The sequence below is a fragment of the Caretta caretta genome, chromosome 6 (genome assembly GCF_965140235.1).
Source record: "Caretta caretta isolate rCarCar2 chromosome 6, rCarCar1.hap1, whole genome shotgun sequence".
In the NCBI taxonomy this organism is placed as follows: domain Eukaryota; kingdom Metazoa; phylum Chordata; order Testudines; family Cheloniidae; genus Caretta; species Caretta caretta.
Genome location: NC_134211.1, coordinates 22,644,976 through 22,668,189, shown reverse-complemented (window position 1 = coordinate 22,668,189; position 23,214 = coordinate 22,644,976).

Sequence of the window (23,214 nt, the reverse complement as noted above, 5' to 3'; positions counted from 1 at the left end):
GAAGCTACAAATCATCGTGGAGGGGGCCGTAAGACTGAGTAATTTTTGAACTGTACTCTCGTGTGGGGGGAGTTTGACTGTGTCTTAACTGCGTTTGTAGGGGCACAGGGGGTGTGGCATGGAGCTGCCCCCCGATCCATCGGTGCTCCCCCCAACACTACTACAACTGTCACGGCCCCCGCGCCGTCTGTCCCTGCTGGCAACTCGCCATCTGCCTTTGGATTCAGCTGCTTGCTCTGATTTCACCATCCGGACCGGAAACGACAACCGACCTAACGAGACTCTTTGGACAAACACCCGTGGGTCCACGTCTGCCCCCCCCCGACTGTTCACCCCACAGTTTTCCCCTATTACCTGACCCCAACTCCTGTTTCCTCCCCTGTCCAGTCCGACCCATTTGGCCCCCCTCCCCCCGCCTGCAACCCAGCAGGGAGAAGTGGTTAATCTGCTTCCCCCTCCCCCCTCCTCCTTCTGGTGCCTCCCCGTCTCTCCCTGCTCACAATGGCAGGGAATAAGAGGGGTGAGGCCCCTCTAACAACCTCAGCTGCCCCTCCCCCACCTACCCCCCTGCCCAACCCCCAAGCCTCCCCCCCACCACTGCTGCCAAAACACCTGCCACTGCCACCGCTGGGGCCCCGGTAGCAGGAGGCACCAGGGTGACTACTGCCGCTGCTACACCCACCGCCCCCCCAGATTCTAGGAGAGTCCCCCCAGTTAGCCGGAAAGGCCAGGGTGCGAAGAAGGGAAAGGGCCCCCCACGACCACCAGGCCCTCCATGGCAGGGGCTGCCCCCACCGCTGTGGCCTTGTCATCGACCATGGCATCTCTCCCCGCTGTTCCCTCCACCAGCTCTGTGAGCGTCCCTCCCCCGGCCCCCAGGGCGTATTCCTGGTTGGTAGCAGCCCCCCCCCCCCCCCCGCCTCCCGCCTCATCTTCTCACCCACCCACTGCCTCTGCTACCATCAATAGTGGCCGGGGCCCCTTTCCCACCATGACCAGGAAGCACGGCGTCCGTTGCCTCCTGGTGTCCGCCTCGCCCCATGTGGAGACATACGTGCAGGCGTTGGCAAGGGTGGTAGGACCCACAGCTATTGTGGCGGCCTCCAAAATGTACGGGAAGGTCTTCTTTTTCTTAGCATCAGAGGCTGCCGCCCAGGAGGTGGTGGAGAAGGTCCTGGCGGTGGGAGGGGTGTTCGTCCCCCTGGAGCCGCTAGAGGACCTGGGCGTCCGCCTAGTCCTGACTTCTGTCCCTCCTTTTCTACCCAGTGCCGCCCTGTTACCCGCTCTCTCCACCCTGGGGAAAGCCACTTCTGTCAACAGCCCTCTCCCGTTGGGCTACAATGACCCCACCCTCCGTCACGTCCTTTCGTTGCGCCGGGAAGTGCAGCTTCTACCGCCGCCACCGGCGCGTGACGGAGAGGCACTCGAGGGGTCCTTCCTAGTCCCCTACCAGGGAGCCCGCTATCGGGTCTACTATTCCACAGGAGAGGCCCGGTGCTACCTCTGCCGATCAGCAGGGCATGTCCGAAGAGACTGCCCTTTGACCCAGCGGGGAGGGGCACCCGAGACCCCCAAGACCCAGCAGGACATCGGCTCCGTCGTTGCTGACACCCCTGGCCACCCGGTACCTGAAACCACCTCTCTTCCTGCCCGATCCACCGCTGCTCCTGGCCCGGCCCAAGAGACACCTCCCCTACAACGCCCAGACGAGCGAGAGAGCCCCGCCTTTGCTATTAACAATCCAGCAGAGCCTATGGAGGAGGATGCAGCAAAGATATTACCGGGCATAGGAGAGGGCCCACACCAAGGAGAACTGCCCTCCCCCCCCATGCTGCCTCACCTTACCCCCCCCCCCAAGCTTCTGAACCATCACCTCTGCCCCCCGACACGACCCCTGCTAACCAGCCCCCAGACGATGCTATGGAGGGCTGGACCCTAGTCCAGGGAAAGTGAGGCAAGCGGAAGGCTTGAGCTCCACTTCACCCATCCGATGTCGGGAGGGGAAGACAAAATAGCAGTGGAAGGTAGGATCTCCCCTCCATGGGAGACCCTCCCCTCCGAGACCCCTGAGGAAGCTCCGTCTGCCCGAATATCACCCGAACTCCCCGCAAACCCCGAAGCGACCGTCGTAGCGGGCGCCAGAGGGGAAACCCCCGGGGTGGCAGAAGATGACCCCCGGGGTGGCAGAAGATGTATGAGGAGATCGAGGCCCTAGGTTTAACCCCGGTCACCCAGGGAGAGGATGACCTACTGCTGGCCGGCCTCGATCTGGGCAACCTCACCCCAGTCCCCCTTTTCCCATGCTCCCTCCCCCAACCGCCTTCCCAGGCGGGCACCCTACAGAAGGTATCCACCACCTGATGCCGTGGCTGCCAAATCCACCACAGAGCCTGCACCTAGCATCACTGGGAGCCCCCTCTCCACCCCCTTAACCCTCAAATCTGTTCGGGAGGCGCCACCTTTCAGCTGCTTGCCTCCCACAGCCCAGAGCCTCGCCTCTGCCCCTGCCCTCACCCCTGTCCCTGCCCAATCCACCTCCTTCTGCAATGCTATTGCCGCCCCTGGAGTTATTTCTTTCCCTTTTTTTGCGGATCCCCCACAAGGAGCAGCCTTTGCATTTTCCTGCTGCGACCCATTAGGAGCTGCAATTTTCCCTCCGCCGTCCCCTTCTACCCCAAGGCTTGAGATGGACCTAATAACTTTAGCCTGTCAGACGCCCCGTTGGTGGTCCGCACCCTGCCTGCCTGCCTCAGCGGACCACAAGGCTGCACCAAGAGCCCCACTAGGGAATAACCGGGAAATCGCAACCCCACCCACCCATGAGTTGCGAAAAGCATTGCGGGAGTTTTTAGAAGACATCCGTGGCTCCCACAACAGGGGACAGCTAGCTCTCCAGCTATGGGGGGACTTTGATCAACTCCTCCAGGCCACAAGGACCCTTTTAAAGGAGGGTAGAGGGAAAGGAAGGCACGGTGCCGCGGCCTACGGGCAGGCCCGCAGCTTCCGTGATGATTTACTCACTTACGGGATGGGTCATGGATTGTTGCGCGACCCGCCGGGGGCCGCGAACACCCCTGCCAAGAAGGAACCCCCACCCCGCCAGCCCTCCGCATGACGCCTCTCATTATCGCAACTTTGAACACCCGGGGCTGCAGGATGGCTGTCCGCAGGTCCCAGGTGCTCTCTTACCTTTGGGAAGGGGGGTACTCTGTGGTTTTCCTTCAGGAGACCCATACGGATCCGACCGCCGGGGACAGCTGGTGGCTGGAGTGGGGGGACGGGGTCTACTTTAGCCATTTCACGATTCGACAAGCTGGAGTGGCAACCCTGTTCTCCCTGAACCTACACACCGAGGTGCTAGGGGTCACTGAGGCCGTTCTGGGCCACCTGCTGCATCTCCACGTCCATATGGAGGGGCTCGTGGTCAACCTCGTTAACATCTATGACCCGACAACGAGCCCAAAGCGGCCGCAATTAAAGGTATTTAGCCTCGGCTAGCCCTATAGCACACTTGGCTGGGTTGGCTGTGAGGCCAGCCTGTCTTAGCGTGTCCAGAACCGCTTCCACCTTTCCTAAGTGGGTTTCCCAGTTGTGGGTGTGAATAATCACACCATCCAGGTATACTGCTGCATAACTGGTATGGGGCCGTAGGAGCTTGTCCATAAGACGCTGGAAGGTGGCAGATGCCCCATGCAGTCCAAAAGGAAGAACAGTATATTGAAACAGACCCTCTTGGTATAGAGAATGCCGTCTTTCTCATCTTTGGCAAGGGGAATCTGCCAGTATCCCTTTGTTAAATCAAGGGTGGTCAAAAATCGGGCATTGCCCAGGCGGTCAAGTAACTCATCGATACAGGGTATGGGGTATGCATCGAATTTGGATATCTCATTCAGCCGGCAAAAGTCATTACAAAACCTAGTGGTGCCATCGGGTTTGGGCACCAACACAATTGGCCTTGACCACTGACTGTGGGACTCTTCGATGACTCCCAGTTCCAACATCCTTTTTACCTCTGCCTTGATCTCCTCCCTTTTTGCCGCTGGGACCCGATAGGGCCTTAAAGTAACCTTTGCCCCAGGGTCTGTGATAATGTGGTGATATGCTTCGGTGGTGCGGCCTGGTTTGGTTGAAAACACGTCCTGGTATCAGTTGATCATCTCAGTTACCGCCTTCTTCTGGTTTGGTGTCACATCAGTGGATATCCTGATCTGCTCCTACATATTATTTCCCTGGATCGGGGTCTCTTGGGCCACTACACATGCCTCTCGTTGGTGCCAAGGCTTTAAGACGTTAATGTAATAAATTTGTTCTTGTTTCCGGCGTCCTGGCTGCCGCACCTTGCGGGTTCAACCACCTCATAGGGCCCCTGCCATTGGACCAAAAGCTTGCTTTCTGCCGTGGGTACCAACACCATCACCCGATCCCCTGGTTGGAACTGTCGGACTTTTGCCTGCCGATTGTAATGGGTTTGCTGGGCCTCCTGCGCCTGTTCCAAATGTTCCCGTACAATAGGGGTGACCCGGGCTATCCGTTCTCGCATCTGCAACACATGGTCAATTATATTTCTCCCCTCATTGGGTTCTTCTTCCCAGATTTCTTTTGCAATATCTAGTATGCCACGGGGGTGGCATCCGTAAAATAATTCAAAGGGGGAAAACCCAGTTGAGGGCAGAGGTACCTCCCGGATTGCAAACATAAGTTAGGGTAGTAGGGTGTCCCAGTCCTTCCCATCTCGACTTACCACTTTCCTTATCATTGCCTTGAGGGTTCGGTTAAACCTTTCTACCAGCCCATCGGTCTGAGGAAGATAGACTGAAGTTGTCAGGGTGTGTATATGAAGCAGCGTACAGAGGTCCTTCATTAGCTTCGACATAAATAGGGTACCTTGGTCTGTTAATATCTCCTTTGGTAGCCCCACTCGGGCAAAGATCCCCACCAACTCTTTAGCTATCACTTTAGAGGCCGTGTTCCGCAGGGGGACGGCTTCTGGGTAGCGAGTAGCATAATCCAGAACAACAAGTATATATTGGTGGCCCTGGGCTGTCTTCTCCAGGGGTCCCACTAGATCCATGGCTATTCGCTCGAAGGGGACCTGTATGATGGGAAGGGGTACTAAAGCTGCCCTCAAGTGGGGATGGGGACTGTGCAGCTGACACTCCGGGCAGGACGCACAGTACCTCCTCACTTCTTCATGTACTCCGGGCCAGAAGAATTGTCACAGGACCCGTGCCAGGGTCTTCTCTACCCCTGTCATAAATATAAAGGGAAGGGTAAACACCTTTAAAATCCCTCCTGGCCAGAGGAAAAAACCCTTTCACCTGTAAAGGGTTAAGAAGCTAGGATAACCTCGCTGGCACCTCACCACAATGACCAATGAGGAGACAAGATACTTTCAAAGCTGGAGGGGGGAGAAACAAAGGGTCTGGGTCTGTCTGTGTGATGCTTTTGCCAGGGACAGAACAGGAATGGAGTCTTAGAACTTAGTAAGTAATCTAGCTAGATATGCGTTAGATTATGATTTCTTTAAATAGCTGAGAAAATAAGCTGTGCTGAATGGAATGGATATTCCTGGTTTTGTGTCTTTTTGTAACTTAAGGTTTTGCCTAGAGGGATTCTCTTTGTTTTGAATCTAATTACCCTGTAAGATATTTACCATCCTGATTTTACAGAGGTGATTCTTTTTACTTTTTCTTCTATTAAAATTCTTCTTTTAAGAAACTGAATGCTTTTTTCATTGTTCTTAAGATCCAAGGGTTTGGGTCTGTGGTCACCTATGCAAATTGGTGAGGACTTTTATCAAATCTTCCCCAGGAAGGGGGGTGCAAGGTTTTGGTGAGGATTTTGGGGGGAAAGATGTTTCCAAACGGGCTCTTTCCTAATAAAATAAACCCGGTTAGATGTTTGGTGGTGGCAGCAAAAGTCCAAGGGCAAAAGGTGAAATAGTTTGTACCTTGGGGAAGTTTTAACCTAAGCTGGTAAAAGTAAGCTTAGGAGGTTTTCATGCAGGTCCCCACATCTGTACCCTAGAGTTCAGAGAAAGAAACCTTGATCACCCCCAAATGCCCCCCAAAAAGATGCAGGGGCAGACTATGGGCCAGACTTAATACAGCATTCTGGTGTTTTTGAGGTACTAGGATCTGCTGTACCTTCTGTCCCTGTACTGGTGCAACCCGGTATAAAATATTCTTCTTCATTATGAAGTAGGGTCCTGGTCCCTGGGTTTTCCCTTCCACAGGGATCCCATCTATTTCGGTCACCTCCTTCCTTATGTTGTCATATCTTGGATCTTCTGCCTGGTCCCATCCAAAATTTCCTCTCCTGGGGCTAATCTGCCTGAGATCTAGGGGGCCAGTCTCTGTTGCCTCTACTGGTTCAGAGGCGTTAGGGTGTGGGTCCGACTCGGGTGCTTCTCCCTCCTGGGTAGCCTCCTTGTCAGTTGCTCGGGTCCGCCTACCTACGAGAGCAACTCTCTGGCTTTGGGCCAGTATTCGGGTTCCCAAGGCCTTAGCTGCCCTTCTTTCCCTTTTCGTCTTTCTACGCTATCTGGGAGTGGAGAACAAATTTCAAGAAGGTTGGGGGTTGACAGTCTACTGTGGATGCCTCACTACTTTCAGGGCTTCTCCCTTTCTCCAATTCTCCTACCGGGAGTAAGTCTCCAAACCCTGGGAAGTCCCTCCCTATGAGCACTGCATATGGAAGTTTAGGGACTACACCTGCTGCTACCTCAGTAGTGTTCCCCTGAATCTCGATTTTTACTGGGATGGAGGGGTAATAACCAACTGTCCCATGGATGCATGTTATCCCCATACGCTTAGCCCACAACAGCTGACTACACTTCACGAGCTTCCCCGAGACAAGCGTGATAGCACTCCCCGAATCAACCAGTGCTGTGGTCTCTACCCCATTTAGCTTCACTGGTCTAGTGTACATATGTGGGGTTAGTCAGACTCCCACAAGGTGGATTAGGGAGCATGGGTCTGCCCAGTTCCCCAGGTTACACTGCACAGGCTCCTCAGCATTGGGACACTGTGCAGCTATGTGTCCCCACTCCCGGCAGGCATAACATCTGTATGGAGCCCTAGGCATTCCCCGGTCTCTTGGCTTGGGTAGTCTAACATCACGATCCTCTTCCCCCTCAGTGCTCCGACTCTTTGTGGCTTCTGGTGGGCCTTCAGCCCCTCTCTTTTTCCACCTGGGTTCTCCTGGTGGCCCAGTCACACGAGGTCTAGGGCTTGGTGTTGCTAGTTTAACCCGGGATGCTTCTTCCTTAACTGGTCGGGTCAGCTCCCTTGCCGTCCTTCGCCTTACTACCAGCACGACAACCTCGTCGTAGGCGGAGGGTTCGTTCTGGCTTGCCCAGGCGCAAAGGTGTGGCGGTAGTCCTCTCATGTACCGGTCAATGACCAGAACCTCTAGTATCTCCTCCGGACTCCGGGACTCAGTTCGTAACCACTTTTGTGCAAGATGGATGAGGTCATATAATTGGGACCACGGGGTTTTGTTTTCCTGGTACCTCTACTCATGATATCGCTCGGCCCACACTGAGGTCGTTACCCCAGATCTGGCCAGGATCTCTGCTTTCAGCTGGGGGTAGTCTGCTGCACCCTCTTCAGGCAAATCATAGTAGGCCTTCTGGGCCTCCCCACACAAGAATGGAGCAAGGATGCCAGACCACTGTTCTTGGGGCCAAGCCTCCCGCAGGGCTGTCCTCTGAAAGGCCAGGTGGTATGCCTCTACATCATCCTTCCGCGTCATTTTCTGCAGCCAATTGCTGGCCCACATGATCTGCGTCCCATCATGGCCGTGGTTCAGCTCTGTCAGGGCCTTTACCTGGTTTACCAGTTCCCGCAACATAGCCCGGTCTTGAGCAGCCTGGTCCATCAGCAGGCGATTAGTTTCTTGCTGCAGCCGCACTGCCTCCTGTTGGGCAGCTGCCTGGACACGAGTAGCCTCCTGCTCGGCAGCCGTGGCTTGTATCAGTGTCCGCACTACCTCCTCCATTGTGGTGAAAAAAAATAAAAATAGACCCTCTTCCCTCTTTTTTTTTCCCCCTTCCAAACACCCTCCTTCTTCCGCCTCACTGTGGACACCAGATCCCACTTTTGACACCAGTTGTGACAAAGTTCCTGCTCTACCTTGGTGGGTCTTGCGCTTATTGGTGGATTTGCTCGCCTTGGAGCTTCACGGCAGCCCTCAGCTTGGCCGTTTTTCTGAACGCACAGTCCAGGTCAACGACTCCTGTGTCTGACCAGGAGTTGGGAGGATTTGGGGGGAACCCAGGTCCGCCCTCTACTCCGGGTTCCAGCCCAGGGCCCTGTGGAATGCAGCTGTCTAGACTGCCTCCTGGAACAGCTGTGCGACAGCTACTACTCCCTGGGCTACTTCCCCATGGCCTCCTCCCAACACCTTCTTTATCCTCACCACAGAACCTTCCTCCTGGTGTCTGATAATGCTTGTATACCTCAGTCCTCCAACAGTCCGCGTTCTCACTCTCAGCTCCTAGTGCCTCTTGCTCCCAGCTCCTCACACGCACACCACAAACTGAAGTGAAGTGAGCTCCTTTTTAAAACCCAGGTGCCCTGATTAGCTTTCCTTAATTGATTCTAGCAGCTTCTTGATTGGCTGCAGGTGTTCTAATCAGCCTGTCTTAATTGTCTCCAGAAAGTTCCTGATTGTTTTCCAGAGAAAAGGGACCTACTTAGCCTGGGGCTAATATATCTGCCTTCTATTACTCTCCTATAGCCATCTGGCCCGACCCTGTCACAGTACATTTTTTGGGTGGTGACTCTTCTTAGATGCTCCTAGAGGACAGCATCAAACTCAGCCATCAGCTCCACAATTTTAAGGAAGTTTCCATTGTTTGGCACATACAGCTGATCTGAAGTGCCACACAGTGCTAGGTTTTGGGTAGCAAGCATTCTCACAATGGCAATGAGCCTTTTCAGAACATTTTGCCAGTAAAGAGACTGATGCAATCTTCTCTTGATGCTGATCATCTATGGTGGGCTTTAACCTTAGTCTCATCTCAAGCTCTTTCCACCAATGGAATGCTCTCTGGTGATTTGCTGCCTTTTCATGGCATGCCAGATTTCTAGCCAGATTTTTCCAGTCTTTTGTTCCTGTAGAACCCAATGTGCCTGGAATATTAGACTGGAAGAGTTTACAACAAAAACAGTATGCAGCATTTTGGGTTTTTGAATACATAAGCCATGGCCTCTCCAATTTGTTACCATTGGGGATTTCATGCCAGTAATGTGTTGGATGGAATCTTCTATTTTCATTGTCTTTGGGGAACATGAAGTTTTCACTTGCTGTGGCCCATGCAGTACAAGGAAGTCCCTCAGGCTACTGCTCAAGTGGGTCCTACAATCTTGGATCATCTAGACTTAAGGAACTAAGCTCAGCAGCAGCTTTTTCTTGCACCTCCACCACACTCTGATCTACACTTTTCTTCAGGAATGTGCATGGTTACATCAATTTGAGATAGATATATGGATGCTGCAGTAGCTGTCAGGTCACCTGCACTCTGACTAACTGGAAGATCAGGCATCTTCTCAACACTCACATCCTCACTGGGGCCGGAAGGCTCACCATGAACATTTGTGTCTATGTATCTCAGGAGAGCTCCTTCCTACTTAGATAGAAAAGTTTACTTTGTTTTCTTTCTTTTTCTGAATGCTGCCCCAGAGGGGCGTTTTCTTCTTTCACTCATGACTGCTGTTCTGTGCCAGCTATAGTGGCTCTCAATACTCAATTGAAGGGGCCAAATAAGCAAGCTGGTAGCAGGGCCTGAGTGAGGGAAGATATCAGCGTCTTAAGGGCCTAACTGGCTCCTACTACTTCAGTTGACTGCCTGTTCTCCTCAAATGGATCCAGGGAAGCAGCAGAAACAGGAAGCTCCCTGAGAAGCTGGTGTTAATCAGTCTAGGCTCCTGGGGGTGCCAGAGAGGTACATAAGAGGCTCCTCCTCCTCTTTCTCCCTGCAGCTCCTGCTGCTTTCTGTTTTTCCCTCTCACCTTTTCTCCTGCCTGCCTTTTATGTCTCTTGTGCCCTCCTTCCTCCAGCACAGCACTCCACCATCTCTGTGCATCTAGAGCAGAGAGAATACATATGCACCAGCAGCAGACACAATTTTCTACACTCTGGGTCCTAGTGGCGCCCCCCGCCCAGTCTGGCACCTGAGGCGGCCGCCGCAGTTCGCCTCATGGTAAGGCCAGCCCTGTTAAATGTCCAGTGGGCCACAGGAACTGAAAGAACCTTGTCCCTATGCAGTAAGGCAAAAAAGGAAAACTCCAGTAGCCTGCAGCTACCTTCCCACTCTTGATGAATATGTCTGAAAAGTTACTATAGGCATACGTGCAGCATACATAGTGTTAATTGCTTGCCTCTGTACTGTAAAGAGATAGCAAACATTGGCAGACTGAGACTTTTTTTTAAACTATCCAAACACTTGTAAATCAGTGGTAACTAAAATGTTTCCAGGTGGATTAGCAGAAAACAATATAACCTGGCTGTTTATCTTACAGCTACCACGCTGAATGGGGTTGTCCTTTCCCATGTCTTCAAGCTGGAGGAAAGTAGCAATTTGTTTGTTCAGGGTGTGTTGAAAGGAACTCGTATATCTTGGGTCCGGCTGATTCCACTTAGCATAAGACCCAATGGGAGGCCCTGAGAGAAATGTGGTTTTACACCGGCTTGACTCGCACGCACACACCAATACTCGGGCTTACTGGGGACTAGTTCAATCCTCAGTGCAGTGTTGCTTTCACTTGTGCTGGCTGATAATGATCTCTGCTGAGTCGTTATGCCAGCCACTGTCTGCCACAGTTCATGCCAGTCATGTTCTTGTCATGACCCCACCACACAGACGAGCTCCCTATAGCAGGTGCCACAATGGTGGGTTGCACAGAGCTAGTTACAAAGGTTCTATGCTCCCAGGGATACCTTCATGTTGAGGGATTCCTCAGCTGGCCAGCAGGGACTGTATAACTAGCTGTTTGTGACACACAGTAGTGTGAAATGGTCATTGCTTTGCGGGGCCCCTTTTGACGTGAGGCCCCGGCCAAATGCCCTGTTTGCTACCCAGTAATGCCGGCCCCGGCAACAATCTTCCAGAACTCGTGGACATCTCTTAAAATCACAGAGTCCATGAACTCCTTGACAGAGTCATGGCGTTAGTCATTGTCCCTGGCCAAGCAGTTCACTAATAGTGTGTGGTATGCAGAGACTTAGGCCCACAGTGCAAAAATTATTCAAGTCTTTCACCAGCAACTTGATACAGTGCTGCCTTTCTGCCACAGCAGCCATAGCTTTGCACTCACCCTGGAGCTAGGAAGGCAGACAGTTTTTATAGGGAAACCAGATTGCCCATCAGCTTCCAGGGTTGTTCAGGTGAAATGCACCCTTCCTTCTCTCAACCCTGTGGAAGATTAACAGTGGTTAGTGGATTATTTCAGCCCCAACCGGCTAGAACAATGATGGTCCTGAGTCTGTTATTGAGCGCCTTGTGCACTAGCTCTATCCCATGTCACAGCGCAGGCGAGAACTTATTCTAAAAGGACAAAATTCATCCCTGCACAGAGAACAATTTTGTAGTTTAAGTGGGACTTTAATGGTCCTGACTGCACAGGGAGACATGTCACATATCTTTTTATTCCATATTTCTTCTCCATCACTGATTGCCATATCAAATATGCTCACTTTATCAGTCTCAACTAAATTTCCCTTGCTGCTACCACTAGCCGCCTTAAGCATGTACCTGACGGATCAAATTGCATTCTTTGCACTTCATCACCCACCTGTAAATAATCTGGAATAATCAATTATGCTAATTTTGCATAAAACAGACGAGTATCCAGCTCACTTTGGCTCATAGCTCATAGCTTGTGTGCCTCCCACCCAATGAGGCACACAAGCTGGGCACTGGGTTAAAGCATATGCAATATTTATAACTTATTGAGAAATGTATTTTACGTAATTGTGTTTGAGTGCTCTTTCCTTAGAACCTCTTTTACAGCACTTTGTCACTATGGTTTATCCATCTGCTTATAAATGATAAAGTTATAAAATCATTGCATGGGTTTGTGGATACCACCCAGGAATCCACCCTTGCAGAGTGGTTTAATAGGACGTATACACCCGTGGTATTTCATGTTGTTCCAAACAAGTTTAGTGCGGTTCAAGCCTGGTGGTCTGTTGAGACAGAATGCAGATGATAACAAGGGTTGTTACTGACTTCTGATTGGTGCTGTGATTACTCATGGTACTTAGATGACACACTGGGTGCAATCTCACTGTGATGCACTCTTTACCCAGTTGATTTGGTTGTATCTGGAGATGCTACACTGATGGGTGGCAGTACAAAACCCTCAGACAGAAAGATATTCATTTTTCCTCAATAAAGGCAGTGGCAGATGGTGTGCTTCAGGATGTACTAGACATGCTAAGGACCCCTATAGTCTACTGTATTACATGTTTTTTACAATAAATATATTAAAAAAGTGAGCATGGGATAATGGAAAACCTCCCAGGAAATCTGCGTCATGGGGATAGTAGTATTACAGATATGTCATTTGAAGAATATGAGAAAGATCAGAGAAAAGAAGCAAAGAGACTTGGGATATACAGATGTTTTGGATTCCTGTAAAATGCTTTGAGTTTGAGGCTAAAAATACATGGAATTGAAAGAACCGATGGATGTTAAACTTCTGCTCCTATATCTGCTCTTACTGCAAAAATTGATTGTGTCTTCTAAAAGTCTGTAAAATATAAAGTTTACTGATTATATTTAACATTCACCTTGGAAAAACCTGTGAGAACCACAGTTATTTTCTTTCCACCCTATGAACAGGACCTCAATTGCTATATGCTTAACTACCATGCTGGATCAAGACCTCCGGATGGGGAAAGAGATACTGTGTAGGCAGTACAGTGCTTTTGGAAACATTAGAAGCCTATGTGAGTTCATTCACCTTCTGTTCTTGGGGATCTTCTGTGCTTACCTTACTTGTAATACTGGAAGTAGCTAAAAAGCTAGCAAAAGAAACAACAGCTGAGGATACCATCACGTAGAGTATGTAATTGCTGGGCTAGTTCTGGTGATGATTTTGGTTGTTCCCCAGGATTGTGGTGGTTGTTTAAGGGTCTGCAAAAAAGTAGGGGCTTCACTGGAGGAAGATCTCATCCCCTGGCTGTGAGCAACCTTATACCTGGCCAGGAATTTTAGGAAAACTGATGACTGTTGCCTTAACTCCTTTATAATATTTTGAAATGCTTTCCCTTTCCTATAGGTCGCTGGCCCAATGTCAACCAAGAATTAAAATTACCAATTGTTTGAATTTATCTTATGGTTTCTTCTTGAAGTTTCTAGGATTTTGATAAAGGCAATAATGACCCTAGGTCTGACCTCATGAGGAGTGGAGGCCATGCTCATTCTCCAAAGGGGCTGGAAAGGCCAGGTCTTCAAGCAAATCTGTTAGCTTTGGTTCGGGTGCTTGTCACGTGTAGGCCTTCTTCATCCTCCAGGATTTCAATTAGTCAAAAGTTAGATTTTGATTAGGGCTTGGTAAAATTGGCAGCTCTGAAAATTTAATTCTGCTTCAGGCTTCAGTAACTTTTCTGCAGAAACTTGGGCCTCAATTTGTACTCCCTACCAGATCCCTGAGGCACAGTGCATCATCTGTGCATGGATTTAAGGGGCACAGTATGGTACACTGTGACTCATTTTGTTATAACCACACATTAAGGGCACTCACCCATTAGTGCAGAGGCAGCTAGGAAACGAAAAGAGGTGATCCTAAGCTCACTGAAGTCAACAGAAAGAGTCTCACCATTGATTTCAGTGAACTTTGAATCAGGCCCCAAATGAGGGGGACCCAAGCTCAGTCCCTCACTTCAGAACGAACAGTGTCTGGAATTGCTGTGGAAGTTGACTGAAGGAACAGCATTGACAGGGCTCTGAAGAAGGCTGCATCAAGTTTGTTTTCAACAGAAGGGTTGACATGGTATGGGACAGGAAAAAATTAAAGGATCGTCTGGACTCAAAAAAGAGATTGGAGTACCACTTAATGTGTGTGACAACGAAATAAAGCAAATACCAGAGGAATTCATAGAGACTGTCCAGTTTTTGTAAAATGTTTCCAAACTAGAAGCTGAACTGTCTTTCTGGATGGAACTTTGACAAGGATGTCGTAATAAATCAAAGGCACAAAGGACTATAATAGAAATCTATCAAACTTGCTGAGCTACTTTAGTACACGCAGGTGTGTCAAGTTTACTGTACCTTACCTGTGGCTGGTTTATGATACATGGATTTTAGCCTCAATCTTGTTGTCTGGGAGAAAACAATTGGCCTGCATGGCATAACTAATGTTTATGGAGACTATATGCCAAACTGTATTGATTAAACTGAATGACAATAACATTGTGCAGCAGCGAAATTTCAATAGAGAAACATTTGCATTGGACATCCATCACTGTAATACCTTTGCCCAAGCAGCTATATTTTCAGGGCAGTAGCAGCTACACACAGGAGAGGGTTTGGTATTAAAACAAACAAGAAAATTAAAAAATGGTGCAAGCCATTTTGGATTAATCATTTAGTGATCTCAACTAAAAAGTCAATAATTAACAACAGTGACCAACCCAGCATATCTGGGCTGGCGGAGGAATTTGTTATTCTTAGTACAGGGAAGTACTGCAAAATCTTAGATACATTGGAGCCTGAGGGAAAGCCTCTTGACTTCATTGGGCTTTGAATCAGAGCTATGGTGATAGTAACTGTTGGGAAATGCGGACTTATTAAAGGGAAGCTGTAGGAAAAAATGTTTGGGGTATGTGCACATTTTTTGCCTTTCTATGATTGATAAAAGGTGGCCTGAAAGGCTTTTTGCTTTGATTTGGGGTTTTTTGCATCACCTGTCTTCTGGTCTTTCCTCTGCTCTATCTGGGTCGAAAGAGGACAATCAGAAAGATGAAATAAAATGAAGTATTATAAGGAGAATATTCATGTTATGCATTTGGCTTTCAATCTGCAAAGGACCTAACAAAATTGAGCTACCATCTTGCATTATTTAATTTTCCTAAAAGGGTGATATCTCAGCATTCACTATTACTGATAGCCCTTGAACATTGTAATGCGACATGTCATTGGCAGTAATCCAATGACCATAATCTCCTTACTTCTCTTTATCACTGATAAATGGATTGGAAAAATTCTGCCCCTTCCTTTTAAAGACAGGCATTTGTTTTTTAAACTATTTATTTTTAAATTCTTCATTGTGTTGGTGAGGCAGTCACGTACCGAAAGTTCGGTAGTACATACTGGAAGCATTGTAAATCAGCCAGAGAAATGAATCCAAACTTTAAAAAATGCCTAAGTGGAGCCAGGGCACTGAGGTGATTAGACCTGATTAAAAAACTGTATTAGTGGGAAGATTTTATTTTTCTTGTGGTCAAAGAAGAGGAGATTATTTTCTGGCAAAAGAGACGTAATGACACCCTCCAGGAAAGCAATGCCCAAGAACAGTTGCACAATCCACTGAGTGAAGATTTTCATTATCCTGATATTTTATATATAAAAATGGTGGCTAGAACTAATGTATATGACTTCTTTGCTGTGACGGTTAGCTTTCACAATTTAAGACGATTCAGGACAGGTTATACTTGAATAGCAGCCTCTGTGGAAAATACAAGGTGATGTAGTTAGTGGTATAGGTGATTCAGCAGGGGACACTGACCTTTGCCTCATGATTGATAAGAAGGGCTTTAGCCTAGGAGGTGAGGGGAGAAGGTTGGGAGAGACTTGTGAAATCTCCACACCACGCCCCAACACATAGGTGCAGGAAAACCAGCTAAATTAAAATATAATAAGGGATAATGGAACACGACAAGCTTGAAAACTGGGTGATGTCTGAGAGAAATAACAGAAAGGCTTATACACTAATGCAAGCAGTCTGGGCCTTGAACCCTATGACTCAGTACTGGACTAAAGCCCTCATCATAGTGCTATAGGGCACTGCATTTTATAACGTGTTCTTCTTCAGCTAAGGTGTGAAATGGAGATCCCAATTGCTTGCTGTCCCTTAAAGATGGCATGTGAGTTGCCTAAATGAAAAGGATGTTAACCCGGTGTCAGGGCCAGATTCCAATTTGAGTAATTGTATTTATCCTTACCTAAATTTGCTGTTTATTTTCAGTTGCACAATTTTTTTTCTTTTCTTCCGCTAAACTAAACCATAGTAATTTCTGTGTTATGTGTCTGTATTTCAGTGGTGGAGGAAGTGATCCCTGGATATAGTTTGTAAATCAGTTTGTAAAGCACTTTGGGATGAAAGGCACTATATAAATGTAAAGTATTGTTATTATACGATCACTTGTGGGCTTGGGGAGTAGAAGCATTTATTTATATTTCTATTCCCCTCCTAGTTTGTCTTGGCCCTGACTGTACTAATTTCGTGGGTAGGTAGGCTCAGGAGGACTGTAATTATTTTATTGACCAGCCTTCTGTCCCAACTGTGTCAATAACATATGTTATTATTGGAGAAGGCATTTTATAATGAAGCCAGCTACCAAAAGACCTTTTCCAAAGCATAAATAATTGAAGAGGGTGGTTGATGTTCTCAAATGGTTAAGCTGCCCATGTTACTAAACTGGCTTTGCAAATAATTTTGCTGTGATGGTAAGTGAGCATGGCTCCCTTGGCAGTAGTTGAAAGTGTGTTAATCAGAGCCAGATTGAAGACTACCCCCATAGAGGGTACCAAATGTGGTTCTGGAATACAGATTGTGTTGTGTGGGTGCAAATCATGCTACTTATTTTTAGAGCAGGTAGAGTTTCTTAAGCTGGTTTACAAATACTAATGTGGCCAGGTGGGTTGTAATAATGTATGCGGACCCTTAAAGGCAGGATACAGGACCAGCACTGTCTCCTGTCTTGATTTTAGTCCAGAATGAATGGAGTTCTGGGAGTTGTAGTCCCCAGTGATAGGACTTAGAGGCTGTCGCAGCAAGGAATGCTGGGAAGGAGCATGAGGAGATACAGGGCCTGAACCAAAGCCCTCTGAAATCTGTGGAAAGACTCCCAGTGATTTTATTTGGCTTTAAATTAAGGCATTAGACAGCTCCTTCCCTGGTCTCTCCATGTTTTGAAAGACGGGGATACTGATAGTAGTTGGCAGTCCTTCCCAGCATTCCCTGCTTTTAACTCCTATCAGCCCTGGGAACTACAACACCCAGAATTCCACTCGTTCTAGGTCACCACTAGGAATATGGTTGAGCTGGCCCTACAGTCTGCCTTAAAAGGTGAGCACATGCTATTACACTTGGCTTTTCTACCATCTGTTTACAAAGTTAGCAGTGTCGGATGAAAAGTGATGTAGAAAATAACTTCCATTTAGATAATGCCTTTCCACAGAAAGGATCTCACAATACTTCACCAGTGATATACACTGAAATGCAGCCAGACAGTGCCTCAGGTAGTTTCTCACTCCTTGGGCAGAAATATGCAGAAATTTAAATTGCGTATCATAGGCCTCTATGGAATTTTCATCTCTGACATTTCATAGCAGGGGAGAGAACATAAAAAAGGCACATGCCAAAGTGGAATGTAGAGGAATGTAAGGGCTTCATGGAGACCTGAGTGTTGATGAGTCATGTCCACATCAAGCTTAACCATCTGTAGTTGTCCAGCATTAATCTTATAAATGAGTTAGGGTCTTATCCGATTGACCACAGAGATTAACCAAACTTCTTCCTTGGTCTGATATGTTTCCAAGACAATGTAGCAAATGATTTCTAGAGACTGACCATTTTGTAGGGGGTAATACTGGTAGAAGAGAAAAGAGAAATGAGCCTGGGTGCAGTGCACAACTTGATTATGGCTATCCAGAATTTACCAACAAACCAGAAATAGGCCCTCTTTGCATAAATCCTCCTCATGTCAAAGATGATAGGAATCATACAAATCAGTGCAGGCAACTCTTGTGATTTTATCATGTGTCTCACGATATTTTGGTGCTTATTTTAAAAAGACAGCTTCTGGAGTTAAGAGACTGCCTGAGAACCTCAACTTTTCATTCAATACACTGGAAGCAAGATAAAGCTCTATGTAAAATCAGTGGCATAAGAGGATGTATATGTTACAGGAGAGTTCAGGAAAGATCTAACACATGGAGTTTACTGCTTATGTAAAAGATATATATATATATTTAAAAAAAATTATGGATTTTATGCAAGGAACTATCCCCATCCCTTTTTATTATATATTAATTATGTAGCATCCTAATTGCAAATAAGAATAAAAGTACTTGCTCTGAGGAGTTTACAATCTAGGATCTTAAAATATAACACCCTGTTCCTGCAAAGACTTCAACACATGCATAATTTTAGGCACATGCATAAGTGTTTGCAGGATCATGGCAAAAATCTCAATTACCCCTTGATAAATTCTGTTTGGTCAAGAGCCAATCCTCAAGGACTTTTCTTTTTCATTTGTAGCAAAAGTAACTGCACTGGGGAAGTGTAATATCTTCTGTCTTTTCAGAAAACCAGTGAAAAAGTTTGTGGGCCAGATCCTCAGCTGGTGACTCAAATTAAATGACATTGATTTATACCTCTTGATGATCTGGACCCATTTTTTTTCTTATTGTGTTTTCAGTATGAACTGCCTTTGCAGCTCTAGAAGTAGAGAAACCAAATCTCAAGTGTAAGATGTTTGAAATTCAAACTTAGATCCTCTGTCTGGTTTTTGACCATGGCCCATGCCTTTATAATAAGTTGAGTTAAACCAAACAACCCCCACCCCTCCAAATTTTGAAATATTTGAAATCCAGGTCTGAATTATTTTATGGCTTGAGTCCATTCCTGCCTGGAAGTCACCAGCAGCTGTGTGAGTTAACTAACAGGTGAGATACTATGGGATAAACTCTGTACCATGCCAAAAGGAACCATTATGATCATCTAGTCTGACCACCTGTATAACACAGGTTGTAGAACTTCCTCAAAATAATTACTAGAGCATATCTTTTAGAAAACATCCAATCTTGATTTAAAAATTACCACTGACCGAGAATCCACCATGACCCTTGGTAAATTGTTCCAATGGTTAATTATTCTCACTGTTAAAATTCTTTGCTTTATTTCCAGTCTGAATTTGTCTAGCTTCAACCTCCAGCCATTGGACTGTGTTATACCTGATACAGTATCGGTATTCCAGTCATGGATTTCAATAAGTCAACACACAGTTTGGCTAGTAGTGCATGAAAAGACCTGATAATATTTTAATTTTACAGAGTTTATGTACATTGCTTGAATATATTTATTTGATGCTGATAGCTGCTCAGGTGGCTGCTTGGGAATTGCAGTCAACTTCCTCCATGGCAATCAAGAGCCAAACAAGATGCTGTGTTAGGCAAGGTTTTCAACTGACATTAGGGAATTTTGGGTTAGATCCCAAGACAGCAGGACATTTTCACCGTCTGCCAGATGCCTAATCAGACCCATGAAATAGATATATTTTAAATGTTACAATTTTACTGAAATTTTAATAAATATGAGTAAGCTTTGTGAAGAGATAAAACACCCTTGTTTCATTAAGAAATAACAAAGCACATTTTGACTTTTAGTTTTTACAAGCTAATGTTTTTGATGTTTTATTAGGCGCTTAGAGCAGACACAGTTGCTCTTTGACTCAAACACTCTTAGCCTAATGAGTGCTTTGGGTTTCTTTGAGCGCATATCTCTTTTACCTGTACACTATCATGTTAATCCAGCCTATTGGGCAAACATTCTCCTACAGTATGTGACAAATTGCTCAAAGCACATAAACTAGAGCTGGTTGAAACATTTGCAATACAACAATTTTTCATTGAATAATGCAGTTTCATTTACATTTATATGTTTCACAGGAACATGTCAATTTTGACAGGAAAAAGTCATTTCTTTGAGGTAAAAACATTTCTTTTTTACTTTATCTTTTTGATTAATTTAGTTTGGACTTTTATATTAAAGTGGTAATATTAATATGTAAATTATTGTATTTAATATTTGAATTTAATATAAAAATCAAAACAAAATCAATCAAAATGTCTAGACAATATATTGTACCTTACTGAAACAACAAGTTTTTAACCTTATTGCAGTGAAACATTTCAACTTTATCAAAACAAAACTTACTGATGGTTCCAAATAGAAAATTTTTTGAAATTTCAGTGAGCAGGAAGTGTTGATATTTTGGCAACTTGTTCTGATTCAGAACAAATTATTTTTCAAAAGGTCAGAATTTCCTATGGAATGGAAATTCCGGTTTCTGACCAGGTCTAGTACCTACACAATTTCAGTACATACAATGAACTAAGAAGTAAATATGACTGCTACAAATATAGTAGGTGGTTACCAAAAAATAAAGGGTTGCTTTGTCACTGACACTGCCTAGATGGGCAAAGGGTTGGGGAGAGTGTGAAAGAGTCCTCACCACTGTGAGCTGTTGACCAGGACCAGTCATTATGTGGAAGAGGAAGTGGAAGCGTTGTTCCATGATGGTGCTGCTGGCCACACTTGACCCTGATTCTGCAAGGTACTTATGATTTTGCCTGTCTTTACACACATCAGTAATCCCAGTGAAGTCAGCCGGACTAAATGCATGCTTAAAGTTAGGCACATATTTTAATTCTTTACTGCACGGAGGCCCAAGTGAGGTGATGTAAAGACATGCCTATTGCCTCAACTCCTTCCCTCCACACCACTCAACAGAACTGAATGGGAGCAGGGAAAGAGCACATGGTGGTTCAGGCCCAAAAGTAGCAGAGCTGAAACTGCAGCACCATCTCCCTGGAAGGATTCTGGCTGCATGTACAAGCATTTCTCCTGCAGTTCCCACTGCAGTGATACCACTCCTCCCTCTTAGGCCCGCCACATCCATCCAGGGCTGTGCCTTAAAAGAGCAGTTTTGCTTCAGATCTCAAGTTAGGTTTAGGTTATACAAAACTCAAACAACCGAACTTGAGTGATCTGTGCTACTCCCAGTATTGCTCCTTCAGAATGACCAGACAAGGGAAACATATCTGGTCAGGCAAGGACTGTATCCGTTCGTTGGAAAAGGCCTCGGGCCTAATGTAGCTTCCAGAAAATTTTCAGGAATGCGCAGAAGGGAAGAATGGGTAGGACTGAATGGCACTGGCAAGCTCCTTCTACCAAAACTGTCTCTGGATATTATTTGTCATAGCAGCCCCGTTATTAATTAGAGTTTAATACCAGCATATGGCCTTTAGTTAAGGAATGACATTTATTAAGGAGTTAAATAAGATGGACTTATCTTCTCTTTCCATTAGGATGTCAATATTTTTGAGTTATTTATACTGCATAGACTTTCGTTATTATACTTTTAAAGTGACACTTGTTTGCTCTTTGCTATCAATATAAAGTGATAAGAAATCATTACGGTAACCTGTGGCTTGTTAAAATGTCTTATCTTTTATTTACCTTTTATCTTGTTATGCTACCCTTGTATCTCTTCTGGAATTTGTTTATTGATGGGATTCCATTTAATTATCTATGTTTGCAAATAATATAACAATTTGCATCCTGTTAGAAACATTGGAGAAAGCTTTCAGATGCTGGTCTCACTATAAGGATAAACTCCTGTACTCTTTGTTATTTTAAATTCATTTGTGCAGCATCTAGTACAATGTGGGTCCTGATCCATAACTAGGGCTTCCAGGTGCTATGGTAATGCAAATAAAATAATAATTAATAATAATAATTAATAATGAATATAATTCCTAAACTACAAGAGTTATCAATTTTCTTGTTACTATCACCCTTTCATTAGCCCCCATTTGAACGGTGGATCAGATCCTTAGCTGATGTAAATTGGCATACATCTATTGAAATCAAAGGGGCTCTTCCCATGCTTGAAAGTAAGCATATTCATGACTATTTGCAAGATTGGGGATTTCACGTGCATTTTAGTTGAAATTAATCCATTGACTGCAGATTACTTTAAGGATACACTGGTCCGGTATATTTAGCTCTTTTTTGCATTGTCTTATAAGCTTGTATACAAATGAACAGGAAATAGATTGACAGGATTATGCCTGTTATCTAAGCAGAAAGAGCGGTATCCTTTGGATGAAATTGTTAGCCACTGTGTGAACAGGCTTTATACAGAGGTCCAAATCAGAGGTAGATTCCCTCCCTGAACCTGAAGCCAGGACACCTCTCCAGCTTGTCTGCAGCCTACTCTTTCCCCTGAAGGCAAAGTGTATGTCAAGTGGATTCATGCTATTCACAGACCCACTGGCCATGTTCTCAGCCCTTGTCTTGCCAGACAAAAGCACCCCTATACACTCTCATGGAAGGGCCATTGTGGAATCCCCTCTGCGCACGTCTGTGCGCTCTGGCCCTGCCATGCAGCAATAGTATGGCTGCTCCACCATGAGCCAGGAGGAGTTTCCACTAGTGCAGAATAATGGACATGCAGGATATGTAAAAGTTATAAAATCAATGGGAAAAATTCATTTTGAGAGCCAATGTTAATTAATTCTTTTTCATCAAACACTCTTGATCCACTCTATTTAATTCGTCATTAGTACTATTGGTACTGAGTCTGAAATGGCTAATCTAGTCTGGTCACATTTAACTCTAAACTGAATTGCCTTGCATATGGGGGAAAAGACAGACACTCATTAAATCAGCAGGTTATATACTGGTGGCATAGCATTTTTGCAGAAAGCTGACTGTAGTGGATATTGAAGAGTCCTAATTAGAGAATTTGGGATTTATATACTTTGATCCAGAAAGCTGTTGAGTAAGTACCTATAGTGAGAGCAAAAATATATTTGCTAGACTATATAGTTACAAGGAACACGCTGTGCCACTTTAGGTTGCTGGGGGCCCTGGAATAAAGGAATGTTCCTCACCAGGCAAGGTACTGAGAGGGAAACTTATCTGTGTGTGCTCATACAGCCATCAGCCTGTGTAGATCCCATGGCTCCTGCACTTCTGGTTCATTAGAGGCAACGGCTGGTGGATTTGTGCATAGTGACTAATCCACTGTCCTCACACAAAGTCCTGGATTCTCCCCTCTGGTGGAGTCACTTTGAGGTGCATCAGCAGCCCAAAGTGGCCATAAGTCAATGGAGATAGCTAGTGGAGAATTACCCTTGTGCAAGGTAACTTGCTGGTAGTGAAAATCTGGCAGAGGTGGCTAAGCCAGTCA